Source organism: Geotrypetes seraphini, chromosome 6 (genome assembly GCF_902459505.1).
Source record: "Geotrypetes seraphini chromosome 6, aGeoSer1.1, whole genome shotgun sequence".
Taxonomy (NCBI): domain Eukaryota; kingdom Metazoa; phylum Chordata; class Amphibia; order Gymnophiona; family Dermophiidae; genus Geotrypetes; species Geotrypetes seraphini.
In genome coordinates this window covers 187077004-187094428 of record NC_047089.1, presented here as the reverse complement: position 1 = coordinate 187094428, position 17425 = coordinate 187077004, and the positions used below count along the sequence as shown (strand labels likewise).

At 40.4% G+C, this 17425-nt stretch overlaps 1 protein-coding gene across 6 annotated transcripts in view; it reads left to right on the top strand.

Annotated features, from left to right (window-relative positions):
* Positions 1-17425, top strand: part of OGDH (oxoglutarate dehydrogenase) — a 216877-nt gene that overhangs the window by 71879 nt on the left and 127573 nt on the right. The gene's annotated exons all lie outside the window — the stretch shown is intronic.

Below are 17425 nucleotides of genomic sequence, written 5' to 3'. Positions count from 1 at the left end.
GCCAAATTTAAAAAATCAAGTCTTAGTCATCTTCTCCCCTTTCCCTCCCCTCCCTGAAGGAAAAAGGGCTAATAGTGACATTTGAAATTATAGCCCGCCTCCTGACACACCCAGTTTTGGCAGTGCATGTTCTTAGCCTATACAAGGGTAACTGTGACTGACTTCTCTTACCCACTGCTAAGCTCCCTATGTAGGGTCACTAATTGCGCTTCACATGGCAGCATGCTGCTAACATATTTGAGCACTTAAAATATCAACTAACCTCCCAGCAGATAACATGTTCTAATCAGATCTCTACTGTGCATGCTAATGAAATTGATGAAAGCATCCAGTGAGCTGTTTATGTTAACATTTTAACATTCTCTGTTGCTGGTTGTACTTGATCAAAAGTTTTTGTGTTGTTTTTTTTTTACTTATAAAATTATGAATAGGATTGGAGCATGTATATGTTGCACATATGCGAATTAGGGACTTGAGATGGGAATTTAAGAATATTTCTAGATAGTGGTTGGTTGACCTATATGTGATTTCAGTGTTTGCTAAGCATAGCTGTCTAAAAGTGCTGTCCTTCAATAGAGTGAATACAGCAGCAGTTGTATATTCACTGATAGTGGTGATTTATTGGCATTTAATACATTGCTGTATGGGAAGGTGTGTGTTAGATTCCTGAGCTTGGCATATGCTTTCTGGGTCAGCCAGGTCTGGGAACACACAAGAAGGAGAGAGTGCCTGCGAGGATGCTGGCCAGTCTTGAGGTATGCATACACCAGGCTCCTGGGGAAGCTACACTCTGTGACTGTTAAGGACTGATGCTGTAATGGTTAGACTAGAGGGGAGACAGTTGAAAATGTAAGAGGGGTCCAGCATTCAAGGCAGTGTAGCTTTATGGAGGTCAGTTTTAGTTGTGGAAGTTTACTGGATGAAAAAAAATTCAGAGGATGGCTGTGCTACTTTATGCATTGTGAGATTTGCATAGTTGATCTACAAAATGTCAGACAACTCTTCCTGAATTTAAGTCTTAAGAATGATAACTACATAAATGTGACTTCTCCCTAGCACTGCTTCCATGGTGAGTGTGGGTGGAAGTGAAGTGGAGGTTGTGAATATGGCTTCTCCAAACAGTAGACGCTACATTATTATGGGGAGCTGATATTACTGTGGATGAATCTACTGTCCCTTAAACTGCCATCTTCTTAATTCTGTACACCTAGGAACTCTAGTTCCCAATATAATTTGCTTGCTGGAAACTATAGAAACCTTAATACTTGGACTTGAGACTCAGAAACAAGGGTGTCAGTATTCAGCGGCAGTGACTGGAGAAAGTTAAATGCTGGCTGTGGCATTTAGCTTATTCTATATTCAGTGGGGATGGATGTACAGTAATCAGCAGTGCTGAATATATGTGCAGTGCACACACTGCACTGTCATTATACATTTAGCATAGGCCAGATAGCAAATTAATATTGCCGCTATCTATATAATTTGAAACATCAACCCTGTTCGCAATTTCAAGCCTTTAAAATACAGATAGTATATTCAAATGGATTTTTAGCACAGTACTAGACATATAAAGGCCAAAAATCCATAGATCACCAGCAACCATGTAATATGTAAGTTGGTTAACATATAACATGTTTATTACCAAACTTTCTATACCACAATTCAATACATTATCAAAGCAATTTAGAACAGAAAAGCAAAAAAAAAAAAAAAAAAAAAATGCAGAAAACAGAACTAGAAGACTGGAAAAGCACTAAAGAAAAAAGATAAAAAACACACCATAGTCTTCACCTTACTTCAAAAACTGTTGTTCAGATTTCTCCAAATATCTAACAAAAGAGTGGGATTTGAAGGCAACTTTGAATTTTGATAAGGATGTTTCAAGATAGACATTTAGGCAAGGATTTCACTAATACCAAGAATATAAAATATAGACTCTATCGTGAAACCCATATGATTCCTGAGATGATAGAGGAATCGTTAGTAGCTTGTCAGGACTAAAATGCAATTACCTTGGGGAGGCAAGCGAAATGAGCACATCAAAAAGGAATGCTGGTTGATCAACCACATAGTTTTGAATGTAATAAGTAATGTTGAATTTGACACTCCAGCTTTTTGGAGGATAATGATATGCCAAGAAAAGTTGTGTAGCTATATCAGCCAGTATTCTTTACATTGACTTATGTTATATGACTATTATCCTTCTGTCAATGTCTTTTCAATCTCAAAAAGTCCTTCTCATTATCATTTTAGGGCGTCAGGCATGCCAACTATTCGCTTCCATTTTAGCGATATAAAACTCTTTTGGCTATGTCTGTGGCTGTAACTTCTTCATTCGCCCAGTTGTTAAAAAAATTTTTTAGTTTTTCTTTTTTCTTTTTATAAAGTGCTCATGCTTATACTCTATACTTTCATAAATATTTTAGTCTTTAAAGTGAAATAACTTATCTTAAAATGCGTTGTTTTCTTTGATGTAATCGATCAGGGACCTGTCAAATCGACATGTTTCGCCGCCAAGGCTTTCTCAAGATTAAGTCCCCCTTTTCTTTTTTATCTGACCATCCCGATACTAAAGTGCTTCTGATCTTATCAACTGGGCGAATGAAGAAGTTACAGCCACAGACATAGCCAAAAGAGTTTTATATCGCTAAAATGGAAGCGAAAAGTTGGCATGCCTGACGCCCTAAAATGATAATGAGAAGGACTTTTTGAGATTGAAAAGACATTGACAGAAGGATAATAGTCAAGAAAAGTTGTGTGACATGATTATTGTGTTGTACATGGTGAAGGAGATGGATGGTTGTATTTCTTAGCAGGGAGTTAACAGTAGTCAAATAAACTTGTGAATATTGGTCATCTTTGTTTCAAATGTTAGCCACGATGTTTCAATATATATCCAATATTCAAGTATGGTGGTGACCTGCTGCCATTATCCAGACAATAGTAATATTCTAATCTACACCATTATCTGATAAAGAGCCCTGATAACAAGATATAGATTTTTTCCCTGTCTTAATTTATCCAGAAAGATATCCAAATACCAGCGTTGAGTACTGCAATCTCCATATAACTCTCGGCTCTGCCTGAACTTGCTTTAGCATTAGCCAGATAGCACTGGGTTGGCCTGCAGTGCTTTTCGACTGTATTATCCAGTTGATTCTGAAAATCTATGGATGACTCAAGACAGCAGCAGTTACCTTGCTAGCTGGACCCATAGTTATCTGACATGTCTAATCTATCCATCCATCCATATTATCTGGTCAGCTTGACAATCCTTTCATCTCTTCTCCTACTACTGCTACTGTTTATCTTTCTATAGTGCTACTAGACTGCATGCAGCGCTATACATGAAACATACAAGAGACAGTCCCTGCTCGAAAGATCTTACAATCTAGTTATGATAGACAAACAGGACAAAAAGGGTGAATCAGTACATGTTGCTCAAGTAGGGAATTACAGAGGAAGTGATAAGGCAGATAGGGTAGGGAACTAAAGAGGGAATGACAAACAGATATTGGTGCTTTGGAAGTGGGTTGGAGTTAGGATTTGAAAGCAGCTTCAAATCCATGCTGAAAGCCCATTCTTTTGAATACCACAAGAGACACAGTCTGATGTACCAAGCAAGGCAGTTTGTTCCAGGCATATGGTGCAGCAAAGTAGAAGGGACGGAGTCTAGAGTTGGCAGTAGGGGAGAAGGGTACAGATAAGAGAGACTTAACCGATGAATGGAGTTCCCGGGGCAGAGTGTAGGGAGAGATCAGAGAGGAGAGATACTGAGGAGCTGCAGAGTGATTACTCTCCCTGAGAGATCCTCTATGCTTTATTGATGCTGTTGTGTTTCCTGCACCCAACATCAATTCTTTATAAAACTATACCTTATCCTGTTAGACCAGTCCTTTAGACACATCTAGTCAGTTAGGGTTTCAGGATATTCACTATTAATGAGTATGAAATAAATTTGCATACATTACTTCCATTGTATGGAAATCTTCATTGTGGGTATCCTGAAAACCTGACTGATTATGTGTGTCCTGTGCACTGAGCTGAGAACCCCTGTGCTAGATCAGTCCAGATTAATGGGTTATATCACCCTACCAGCAGATGGAAACAGAGAAGTTGAAGATTAGTGACATCACTGGTATAAGGAGCTGTGCAGACAGAAACCTGTTCGTATGTGGACCCCTTGCTCTCTTCCCACATTGTGGGACATTAGGTCTTCGGGACCTTCTCTAGTTTTGGGGCCACAGAAGGTGCCTCAGGGTCTATGCTCCTACCCATTGTGGCTTTTTTGTGAATTGGAGCTATCAAGAATACTGGGGCCCAGATGCACTAAAGTCAGCGATCGTTTAATGATCATTGCTAAACTGGTTTTGACTGGTTTAGCGATGATTGGATTTGCTGACCAAGTGCACAAAACGGCTCACCTTGGGGTTTCTGCACAATCACTCATTCTGTGATCCAACATGCAATAAGGTCATTAATATTGAAATGCCATGTAAGCTAGCCGAGTGACTGTTGCTTTAACATTGTTTCGCGATGCACAAAAAAAGTGATCGCTTTTAACGATCCGAAAAAAGCGGCTGGTCAAGACCAGTTGCTTATGTGTCTTACAGATAGCTCATCTCTGTTTGGCCAATTTAAGGTACTGTAATTGGATATGATCATTCACAGATACTGTTTTATGCATAGCAAAACTTCCCTGGTTTATGCTATACCGTTTTCTTGGGCTTTTATAACCCAAATTCATGATCCTGCGTTTTGGTTTTGGGGTTTTGTTTTGTTTTTTGCATCAGTTCTTAGCTTCCAAACTAGACAATTCCTTAAGGTTTGCTAGATTCCTCCTTATGTCAAACACACCCTCTAGAATGTATACCATATTGTAAATTTTGGTATATGAGAACAAAGCCAAGAGCTCTTTTTATGAAACTGTTGAAAAGAAGTAGACTAAAAGAATGATTTTTGCGGAACACCAGAGGTAACATCCCTTTTCTTGACATTTGTTTACCATGCCCTCTGGCTTTTCCTCCTTAACCAGTTTTTAACTCTGTCAGTCACTTTAATGCTTCTACCAAGAGCACCTAACACTTCTCCCTCCGTATTCGCTGTGATAGGGGATTAACAGAACCGCAAATACAGAAAAACCGCAAATAACTTTTTCATGTTATTCGCTGTTTTCTATTAAAAATCATCGTGAATATAGTGAAACCGCGAATAACATGGTGGAAGACCTGGTCTGTTCCTGAAGGAGAGGCAAAACATGGTGAAGAAAGTGCTGGGAATTAGCAATTTTCTCTGTAAACGCTTGGAATCAGCAATTTCTCTATGCAAGCTGATGTAATTTGGGGGTGGGAGAGGAGCCAGCAAGCTAAAAACCATGAATAATCAAAACCACGAATGCTGACACTGCGAATATTGAGGGAGAAGTGTATTTTATTTTTAGTTAGCATATGTTGAAATATCATAGGTCGTGAATTCCAGGCACCATCTAGTGTGCTCCTTGGTCACCCAGTGAAAAACATTGATTGGCTCCCTCTGACAAGACCTACCTTTGGTACAAAATATGCTACCTCCATTCCTGTAATCCACTGGATTTCAGAAACTGCACCATCTTTTTGTTATAGCAAAAATTTCAATTCTCTACATACCACAGAGGACAGGATTATGACATTTACCTAGGGCCCAAATATTTAGGGAGGCGTCTCAGATATGCTAATGTAGTAGTTCCCAATTGCTATATTGAGGCAGGCAATAGAATTTCCTGCTGATAGGTTTTCAGGATTGCCACAGTGCATAAGCATGCAATAATTTGCATATAATTAGTCTCCAGAGTATGTGGATCTATCTAGTGCATATTCATTGTGGTAATCCTGAAAGTGGCTATGCTGTGTGCTTTCAGGAAAGGGTTGAAAAGCACAGCTTTAAAACCACAGGGTTATAAGTATCACTCAGTTACAGAAAGATCATTTTGCAGCAGCCATGGGCATATAGAAAAGCTATGCCTCACACTAGAAGTTTCCATACACTACTGCTGTGTATTCAGAAATACAAGTCAAATTACTCAGCAGTCGGTAAATCCAAAGACCCGTTACTCAAATAGTTTCATAAATAAAGTTAATAAGTATATGAAGATTAATTGGGAGACCGATGACGATTTTAGGTGCCATTGTTCTGTATGAAGGAAAGTTTATTGCATACAGAAGGTACCTCCGAGGTGTATTCAGAAAACCATCCTTTCCCTGGTGTGAGAACATCCAGTTCTTTTGTTTTGTTTTTTTACTGTATTCTTTGAATGAAACCTTAACGTTTCATGTAATGCCTTCTCTTTATAAGTACTGGGGTTGTTCCACCATCTTAATTCCCAAGAGTGATGAGGTGGGGGTGGGGGGGAAGGAAAAGAAAGGAACTTCACTGTACCCTCTACGTTTTTCTTCCCACTCATATTTTTTTAATGAATTTGACTGTGTTCTTTAGTGTTCCTACTCTTTCTCTGCATATCTTTCGGTTATCACATCGCTGGTATTTGATACATTGCTCAGAACACGCTGTAGCTAAGATTTTGTTCTATTTCAATACAGCATCAAGTTCAAAAAAAGTAAAAAAAACACAAACCCCAATGTGGATTTGATCTAATAAGTTTAAGGGGAATTATATTTCATCACCATTCTAATTCCCAAAAGAGGTTAACCTTATCCAAGCAATACCATTTTCAGTATACATTCTTCCATGGTGTCAAAGCTGTGGTGCGCGTGGGTTTTTTTTGTTGTTGTTGTTTTTACAGGGTATTTGTTGTATATATGTTTGTATATATACGAGGGCTATTTGAAAGTAATGAAACTGCCTCTGGTTTTCTTTCCGGGAAGTAGATATGGCAACACTGTGTTGATTCTTGTGAAGCTCATACATCAACATTTTTGAACCTGAAGTTGGACTGCCTTAGTCTTCAGCTAGAGAATAACTTCATATGTTTTGTCATGGCAGATGAGGAAGATGTGTCTGTAATAGCATGCAGCATGGCAAATTGTTTCACCACCATAACATTTCAAGAGTTTCATTACCACTCTTTCCAGGTTTAACACAAAATTCAATCACACACCTCTGTCAAACTCTTACAGACAACGTCTTCCTCATCTGCCCTGACGAAACTTGCAAAGCTTTTCCTCTCGCTGTGACCCAACAATGAAGACTACGGCAGTCCAACTGCAGGTTTAGAAAAGTTGATGTATGAGCTTCAAAAGAAACAGCCCAGCGTTACACATCTACTTCTTGGAATGAAAAACTAAGGCAGTCTCATTACTTTCAGTCAGCCCTCATGTATATAAAGCAGCAGTGCTAGGTAATGAGTTACCTCATTTTGTTCCTGGACAAATGTGTCTGTTACCTTTTGGAAATCTGTTCAGGTAAAAGATGAATTGTGAATAATACAGAACAACTAGGACCCAACAAATAAGCTTGGGTTTTGCCATAATAAGTGCAAACCATTTTTATTCCAGAAAATCTTTTGAGTATAAGTAATCATATCATGACTAAAAGTGTTTTAACAAGACCAAATAAAATCTAATGTGATATTTTAAGAAGCCTATCTAGTATAGCTATTTTATTACCATGAGTGCATCTAGTCAGTATAACATCCTGTTGTGCTGTAGGGTGCTGAGGTACATTTACAAGTCATAAACCAGTCATAAACAAGTCATAAGCATGTTTATTACATTGGTAAATACCTCAGCACAAAGGCCACTGCTGAAACTGCATATTTATTAAAAAAAAAAAAAAAGTATAAAACTTTTAGTGAATGAAGAGAAATCCATACACATAGGTAAGAACATGTTTTAACAAGACTGAATTTTCTCTGAAATCAGCAGGGACTTGTTACAGGTCTTAGATCTGACTGTCTCAGTAGTATTTTCTCTTCTACCTGTAATTGTTACTGCTTTCAAGAAACACATACAGCTTTGTGAGGACATAACTGTATTTCCTTTTACTATAAACTGACATGCTAGGCAAGTGGTGCTTATGCAAGGTCTGCTTTAGAAGATTTTCATGTATGGGGAGAAAGAATGTTTATTTTATTTTACTATACAAACATTTTATTCTAGTGCAATAGGTGTGTTATTCTGGATGGATGGGTAATATCCCCTTGCTTGCAAGCTATGCAGAAAGAATCTAGTCCAGTTTTTGAATCCCTCCTTCACTAGAGGGCTCAGCTGCCTTGTTCAGTTTTTCCTTGTGCATGTGAGCCAGAAGGAGTCTTTCTGATCTGCTTTGTATATTTCTTTTTGGTCTTTTTCTATTTTTTATGAGAATTTTTGACAGCTTTTGGTGCTCGGAGCTCCCCTCATCAAAGGTTCAGCTTGGCCTGCATGGAGGTCTGCAGCTGACAGGCCAATCCCTCTGTAATACCTGTTAGACAGCTTGCAGGAACATTTCTGGAGCTTATGGTCTGTTTCCCTTGTAGCATTGCTCACCTCCTGTGTTGCAGGGGCTTTAGCACAGGCTGTTTGGCATCTGTAGGGGACTCAGTGGAGCTCCGCAGGGTGCCGGCTGTGTTTTGTCTTCCCCCCCCTTTTCATGTCCATGGGTCCACAGATGTTTGAGGCTCAATCAGACACCGTCCGACTGGCAGCCTGAAAATTCAGTGTTGGAGGAGCAGTTTATTTGAGGCAGTGATTTCTTTTCCCAGATCTAGCTACCTTAGGAGCTGAGGTAGGCTGCAGCATATTTCCAGCACAGGTCACAGTGGGTAAGGCTTACAGCCTATGAGGAAAATTGGGAGGGGGGTCTTTAATACCATTTTTTTAGGTTTCTCTCCCTTCCCTTAGGTTTCACCACCTCCAAAATCATAAAATCGCTGTTTCTTTTTTTAGTTAAAGCATTTTGGAGCAGTTTTTTGGTACCAAAACACTGCCATGGTGACCATCTTAGATTTCCCAATTTTATTTATTTATTTTTTAAAGTTCTCCAGAACCTTCAGATCACCTTATTTTGCTTCAAAACTGGCAGGGATAGAGTCCTCAGGCTTCTTTACCCCATTCTTTCCAGGTTTGAACTGGATGAGCACCCGAAAACACCCTTGAACCATGTGCTGTGTCGCACCTAAAGGGGGGAGTGTTTGTCTTAGCCTCCCCTTTACTCTCTAGGGTTGAGGAATGGTTGGGGGGGGAGTCTTATTGGTTTGGAGTAAATTTCTTCCAAAACCCCAGAAAGGCAGTAATTCTAAATGTAGGAGTGCAGAGGCTACTGAGCACGAGACACAAGCTGGAGTCATCTAAAAGAAACTGCTGCTTAATTTGGCATTTTCTCCAGAATTTGTCAATCTATTGTGGAGAGCTTATCTGGATGGTTGAGATTCCCAAGGGATATCTGGAGGTGCATAAGGTAGCTGGGGCTTCCAGGTTGCATCTGCCTCAATATCAGAGACTGGCCAGGATCCAGTGGACCTTTCTGTGGGAAACTCAGAGGATGAAAGGGCTATTTGTATGCCTTTATTGCAGAGCGAGCCCTCCCTGTCAGGAGATTCAGGGGCAGGTGAGAGTGTGCAGGATAAAATGGTGGCCCTCAATCAATTGGATGACCCTGTGGTCCACCATCTGTTCAAACCCTCAGCTCTGTTAGATCTTATCACTGACTCTTTGCAGGAGTTAAACTTGGACTCCCGTCCCAACAGGTCCCCTCTGCTCCTTGCTCTATAATGAGTGGAGTGAAAGCCCAGTCTTCTTTGTTTCCCTGGTATCTTGATATCAGTATACTGGTCACAGAGCATGGGGATGCTCCTGAAGGGTCTCTTAAAGTAGTCAATACAATGGCTCAGTTGTATCTGATGGCACAGGAGTGTCATCAGCTGTTTATTCAGCCAAAGGTAAATTCCTTGTAGCTCAAGTAACTAAATGCACCTCACTACAAAGTGAGGGAGGTCTGGTATTAAAGGATATCCAGGATCGCACAGTGGATATGATTCTTAAAACAATTCGAAGTGCTAGCCTTGGAAATCAAAGTATCTGCAGCAGCTTCCTTTCTGACACGTGCCTGTCATATCAGGTTGCAGGGACTTGAACTGGTGGAGGGTGAGCCTCTTTCCCAGCTCCTATTAGCTGGAGTGGATTATGTAGCTGATGCTCTCTATGACAATATGAAGTGTATGGAGTATCTGCCCAAGCTCAATTTTTCAGGCCGCATAAACTCTATGGCCTGAATATCTAAGCCTCTGAGCTGTAGCTGTAACCTTTCTTTGGTTGGCCCATCAAGTAGTCCACAAACCAGTCCATTAAGGGCTGGGAAAATTTGAGCTTTTAACTGACTGAATGATCTCCAGCAACCAATGATCTGATGAGACCTGCACCCATAAGTCTGGTTCCTACTTCACTTGTTAAATAGTTCAAATAGGAGAACATATAGGAGAAAGAAACCCCTTTTTTCCAGCAACAGTCTCAACTGGCTTGCTCAACACACCCCAAACACATGATGCACATTGGGAAGAATAACCCAAATCACAGTTACCGGATGCTAGGGTCCACCTTGGGGGTTAGTGCCCACAGAACTGGTTCATATGATTATCGTACAATAAGTAGAGAAGAACATAAAAATACTCTGAGAGCCATCTGCATACTCCGAGAGCCATCCCCCTTTCTTGGGAACTGCTCCAGACCTCACATCACTGCACTTTCTTAGATATTATAGTGGGATGAGAACTGGAGACCTGGCTCTGCCTAGGACCTGAGAATCTCTGGTTGTCTCCCTGGAAGAGTCTCTGGAAGAAGGCTCCTCCTGAGTACTGCTGAAAGCGCCTGGACCCTCTAGAGGTTCGCAGTCTGCTGTCAGACAGATATTTTGGCTGACTATCTGCTGCATTTGGTTATGAGATCATCCAGTCCCTTTCCAAACAACATTTGTCCCTTCAAAGGTAGTCTGCTGAGGGAAGCCTTGAAGGTGGAATCTCCCGCCCATTGCCGGATCCAGAGCATTTAGTGGGCTGAGATCGAATAAGCTGTTAGTTTTCCTCCAGGCTGGCCTTGACAAGATTCAAATAGAAGTGTGGCTTCTTCGTGGATGGAAGCTTGGCGGTCTCCACCAAGGAGATTTGTAGGGCAGCGACTTGGTCCATTCTACAAACATTTTCCAAGTTTTACAGAGTGGATGTAGCGGCAAGGGAGGACTCCGCCTTTGGGGACTTAGTGTTATGAACCAGCACAGTGGCCTGAGCAGAATGACACACCTATTGCACTAGAAAAAGAGATTAGGTTCTTAACTTGCTAATATCTTTTCTAATAGATAGGTGTGTCATTCTAGAGCCCTGCCCTATCAATTATTTCTTGTGCCTACCGTCTGTCTCAATCAGAAAGTTTGAGTCTAGTCTGTAATTTAGATGTCAGTCAGACTTTGAGTATGAAAATAATCTATTGCTATAACACAATGGGGTGTTATTTGAGCTCCATAAAGTTTTTTGTTTGGCATGTTTGTTTCGCTGTTTGTTTGATCAACATATTATGATTTCAGAGCAGAACAGAGCTGTAGTTCGGGGAGTTTTTCCATACCCTTCCTTCACATGTGTTTCTATATGGGGCTATTGTCTGTTTTGGTATAAACTGAAGGGGGCAGCAAAGCCCTCTAGTGAAAGAGGAGGGATTTAAAAGCTGAAGTGGATTCCTTCTGCATGGCTGGTGAGCATGGAGATATTACTTGTCCATCCAGAATGACACACCTATCTACTAGAAAAGATATTAGCATGATACAAAACTAATCTTTTTCTTTAGGAGACTAACCCTTCAAACATAGGAATTTCATAAGAGGAGGTGCTAATAGTTATGACGGCACAAGAAAAGGATAACTAAATATAAATAGATGAGCTTAAATACAGAGGAAGGATTTGCCTAAAAATCCAGCTGGCTCTCTACATTCAAGAACTAGTTAGTGTTTAGCCCTGACTTTATTTTATGTATATAACTTAAAACTTTTATGGAATTTAATGTTTAAAAAGATAATACAGGTATACAGATGGGGACCATATCACATCCTCCTTAGCAAGCTCATGTTGTGCTATCAAATAAATATTTTGCTTTTATAGCACCAAGTTAAAAAAAAATAAGTTGAATCAGAAAGTTAGGGAAATAGAAAAATTAGATGTAGTGAGTGTTATATATTTATTCCCTTTTTCACCATTCTGAAAGATTCACCTTGCCCCATTTTTTCCCCTCTTCAGTTCCAGCCTATATGGCTGCCTGTTACATGTCCATGGGGATGAGAGACACTTGTCAACTTGAAAGATATGGGGTATATACGAGTATACAATATTTATTTTCAGGGCTGTGGAGTCTGTACACAAAACCTTCTGACTCCTTTATTTATGAGAGAGGGTTTGTCAAGAAATGTCAGTTGCAGCGAGGGTTTGGAGGCAGTGGTGATGATGATTACTGCAGGAGGGTGGGGTTAGGTTGAATAAAAAATGCCAGTCATTGAGTGGCTTGGAGAGATGAGAGACTCAAATATAAACCAAGACCCCTATTTTTGACCCTTTTTTTGGGGGGGACCAAAAATCTCAGTTTATATTCGAGTATATATGATATAGTGCTTGATAATTTGGCAGCTGTGATGTTTCCATTATTCATGAGTATTTTTAAGGCTGAAGGTGGTACTTCTTATAGTTCTATGAATTTTTAAGTAAATTCTAATAACATTTAAATCCTTCTAGTTCGCTGGCCATTTTAAGATTTCTATAAAGTAAATGGTTACCATTCCATTTTCCAGTTGAGAACCTCTTGGAGGAAAGTCACTTAGGCTTATGGGGGGAGGGGGAGAAAAGAATTGACCGTAAGGATCCCTCTGTTTTATTTTATGTTAGTGTTTTTACTGTATTAATGATTATTATCAAAACCCAAATTTGGGGGGGGGGGATGTTATCAACATGAGCTACTGTTAAGTTGGGTCATCTTGCCACAAGTTGTGCTGTTTTAGTGCAGGCAGTCCCTGGGTTAAGAATGAGTTCCATTTTTTAAACTATTCTTAAGTTGAATTTGTATGTAACGAGGATCATGTGAGAATCTGCTTACACTAAGGAAACATTTCAGTACTGGTATAGTACACAGTCTATAAAACATTAAAAATTAAAGAAACGGTCCTCAAAATAAAGTACTGTATTTTAAATAGAAAGAAAAGATAGGAGGTTTCACTTACCACAGTCCTAAACTCTGCCTTCCTTCTCCTCCTCTGCACTCGTGTGCCTCCAGACCAGGCCTTTCTTCTTCTCCACTGCTCCCATGTGTCTCTTCACCAGCACCAGGCCATTTCTGTCCTCCTCCACTGCTCCTCCATGCCTTCCCTTCCCTCAGCCCATGCCCTGGCATCTCTCTCCTCTCCTTCCTTCCATTTCTCCCTGCCTCTCCATGATCTGGTATCTTCTCTCCTTCTTTTCCTCTCTCCTTCCCCCTGGTCTAGCATCTCAGTCTCCTTCCCTCCCCCCATGCCCTGGCATCTCTATTCTCCCTTCCTCCCTCCCTCTCTCTTCCCAAATGGGTACAGCATTTTTCTCCCCTCCCCTCTCTCCTAGTAGGGCCCGACTCCGGCAGAGCAGCGAATTGTGAACGTTGCTGGAAGAAGTTCACATGCTGGCTCCACCCGGGATATACCGCTCCCCCTGCCTCCCTTGGTATGCAGTGCTGTTCTGGCAAGCTCCTTCCTACCAGCCACACTTCTCTTTTCAAAGCTGTAACCGCAGTTCCTGATGTCAGAGGGAAGGCTTCTGGGTCAACTGTGGGCAGCGTGCAGGAGCTGCTGCTTGCAGCTTTGTGAAGAGAAGTGCAGCTGGGAAGAGGGAGTAGGCCAGAGGGAGGTAAACGCCTGCAGGAGGGAGGGAGGGAAGCATGAATTTGGACCACAGAACAGAAGGAGGGAAAGACGACTAGGGGCATGTTGGGACACGGAAGGGAGGAAGAGGGACACATTGACACAGGAAGGGAGAAGCAGACACCAGTTTATAAGTATAAGTCCGACATTTTTAACCTGAGGACCGTCTGTATAGGGTCCCTTTTTATGCAGTAAGACCCTGTGTTAAAATAGCATGACTTGTGGTAAAATAACCCAACTTAAAGGTAGCACAGGTTGATAACATCCTTCTTAGATTTCTAGACTTTGTCGGTATTACTGAGAAACTTTGGACCCAGAAGAGATTTCTTGTTGCCAGGAAAGTAATGGAATTCTGCATCAGATGAATCGGTGTTTAGAGATACTTCCTTGGGTTTGGCAATATCCCTGCTGAGAGGATTCAGACATGGTGCAAGGGCACAGTTCATGAGCTCAGAGAAAGGAGGTAAGGAATATGGATGCTGCTGTTTGGCCATAGAAGGAAGGCCGAGGACTCTTTAGGAAGGAGGTGAGTGGGTATGTTTTCAAAGTAGTTGATTGATGAGGGATAGAATCTATTGAGGAGGATAGCTTTTGAAATGCACGTGAAATTATTTCATGATCATCTTCATGTAAAAACTTGTAAAATAGATGACTGCTGGCCACAGCTGGAAAGCAGATGAAAAACCACTTTGATTCATGTAAATTAGTTCCAGTGCTTAATAGTTAAGTGGTTGAAATGTGAAAGAAGATGCCTGTATTTTTTGTAAATTTAGAGCCTGATTTACCAAGGCCTTTCTCCCAGTATGCTGCATCTGTGGCAAAAATTCTTAATAAATCAAGCCCTAATTAGCTTGTAGTAACCTTCATCCCATTGTGGATTTAAGCAAGACTAGAATGCTTTTTCTCTATCCATTCTCAGTGTACTTGTGAAATTTGGTCATTTTCTAACTTATACAAAGTGTATCCTATTAGATCAAAGGGACAAATCTGTCTGTTAGGATATTTATTTGAAAATATGAGAAATCCGTTCAGCACTGGAACATATGTGATGAATGTGCAATAATTCTCCTATGGGCATACAATAGTTCTGTTTTAATGATGCCTTCGAGACAATCTATAAACCTTTTTCAGCACCCTTACATCCCATTTTTGCGTTATCTGATGTCATGGCAAACCTACATTCTGTACAGTATTATTTAGAATCTTCCTTCATTGTCCTTATTATCCTTTATACCTCTTTCCTTAGCAGCATCTGTTCAGCTGATTGATTGCTACTTGCACATTATGGATAACAACCACTGCCACTGACCAGGGTTAATGGTCTGTGTATTCAGTTGATTTCTGTCAGAATGACTATCATTAATGTATTGATCAACAATAACCATGCTTCCTTTTGCAGTAACTCAGTAGATATAGATATATATATACAGTCAAACCTCGGTTTGCGAATAACCCGGTTTGCGAGTGTTTTGCAAGATGAGCAAAACACTCGGCAAACTTTTGACTCGTAAACCGAGCATTGACTTGATTTGCGAGCCCCCACCCGACCCGTCCGCGGGAACCAACAGTATTGCTCCCCCCGAGGCCACCTATCGCCTTCTATCGCCTCTTCCCCCCCCTCCCCGACTGGCCCTGTCCTTACCCCTGCACCGCCGGTGATAAAAGTGCCTGCCGCCGGTCTGCTGCTGAGCCTTGAGCATCTACACATGCTCAGGCCTTCTGATTTCACCCTCTACTGAGTTACTGCAAACACACACACACACAAAAGAAGCTTTGTTTTATTGGTATTGAAGAATATCTTGACAGATCCACCCCTTGCCACTCCCAAAAAATGTTTTTGATTTACTTCTGTGGAGATGTTCTGCTACCCCGTGACTGCTTAGTCCAAGACTTCAGTAGCTTTAGGCAAAGGGAAACCACTCGTACGATGCCTTGTTCTGAGCCACTGGTGCTTATCAGTCACCTCCACCTGTGTGTGTTCACTCCATTGCAGCAGCTAGTTCTTGTGCATTCCGTTTGCAGAGCTTATTATACAAGGCATGCATGTAGACTGTGTGAAAAATGAAATGCGCCTTTAGCATGTCCTGCTGTTCTCCATTTATTTTTTAATGATCAATTTTTTTAAGCAGGCGAAAAGAAAGAGCCCTCTCTTTGATTTTCTGTGTAATGCAATATTACTATTCAGTACAGCCATTTCTAGTTGATGCTTAACAAACTGACCAGGGAAATTTATGCTTTTTTCCACCTATACTTTCCCCAGAACTGCATTCTTCCATAGTGATGTGTTTCAAGCCTCTTTGGATGACCTCTGTTCAACCAAATTGTTCCTATGTAAAAGATAAATATATTGGAGCTTGACTAGCCAGCAGACTGGATATTAAAATACTTCTTTGCTACAGAAATGTTTGCTTGTCCTGGCTGTAGTTTTGCATGTTTTTCAACTAGTATTGTCCGCCAATAATATACCATACCTTTTAGAAGTTCAGAAGACAGCTTTGCACAGTTTTGCACTGTGGGAATTGCATGTTAAGGATATTAATGACACTTTTTCAGATTGAAGGGCAAGCAGTTGCTAGGAGCAGGCTAGATATGCTTATGATTGTAATTGTCTACTATCAGTGGATTTTCTAAACTTTGCTTCAGATTTGTAGCTAATCATGTATATCTGAAGAATATGAAATAATGACTTCTCAGTCTAGCAAACAGAGTTAAGATATGACTAAAAAAGTCCAAAAGAAAAACCATGTGACAAGTAAAAAAAAAAATATATAAACTCAAGATATATATAAATATAATATATAAATAAAAGCATATATAGATAATATATATATATATATATATATATATATAAAAGCAAAGATAATAGAGGTGACATTACAGCTGAACATGACCGAGTTTTGGCTTCTGCCTGTCATCAGGGGTAAGGCTGCACCTCTGAACAAAGTGTGCTCCATCTTTGTTCCATCAATTGAAATCTAGAATACTTTCTTGAGAGAAGGTGTATGTGAAAGCCCTATCTTCTGACACTGTAACTGTCCTGAAAGGGTGTATAGCACAGGTGTCAAAGTCAGTCCTCGAGGGCCGCAATCCAGTCTGGTTTTCAGGATTTCCCCAATGAATATGCATTGAAAGCAGTGCATGCAAATGGATCTCATGCATATTCATTGGGGAAATCTTGAAAACCTGACTGGACTGCGGCCCTTGAGGACTGACTTTGACACCCCTGGTGTATAGAAACACCATATCGCACTATAGCTTAGCATCTTTACATGCAAAGATGATGTGCTATAGTACAATACGGTGTTTCTATACACTTATCACAGGCAAAAGATGAAGCCATTCCAGAATAATTTTTTTTTTTTTTGCGAGTTTGACAGAACAAAGATGGAACACCATTTGTTCTGAGGTGCAGTTTTACCCCTGATGACAGGCAGAAGCTGAAACGTAGTCATGTTCAGTTTTAATGTCATCTCTACTATTTTTGCTTTTTAATATTAAAAATAGATTTTGTATTTTTTTTGGGTTGCTATATGGACTTTTCAGTCTAGGGGCAAACCTTAAATCAGTATCTATAGACTGTTGCTACCTGCATACG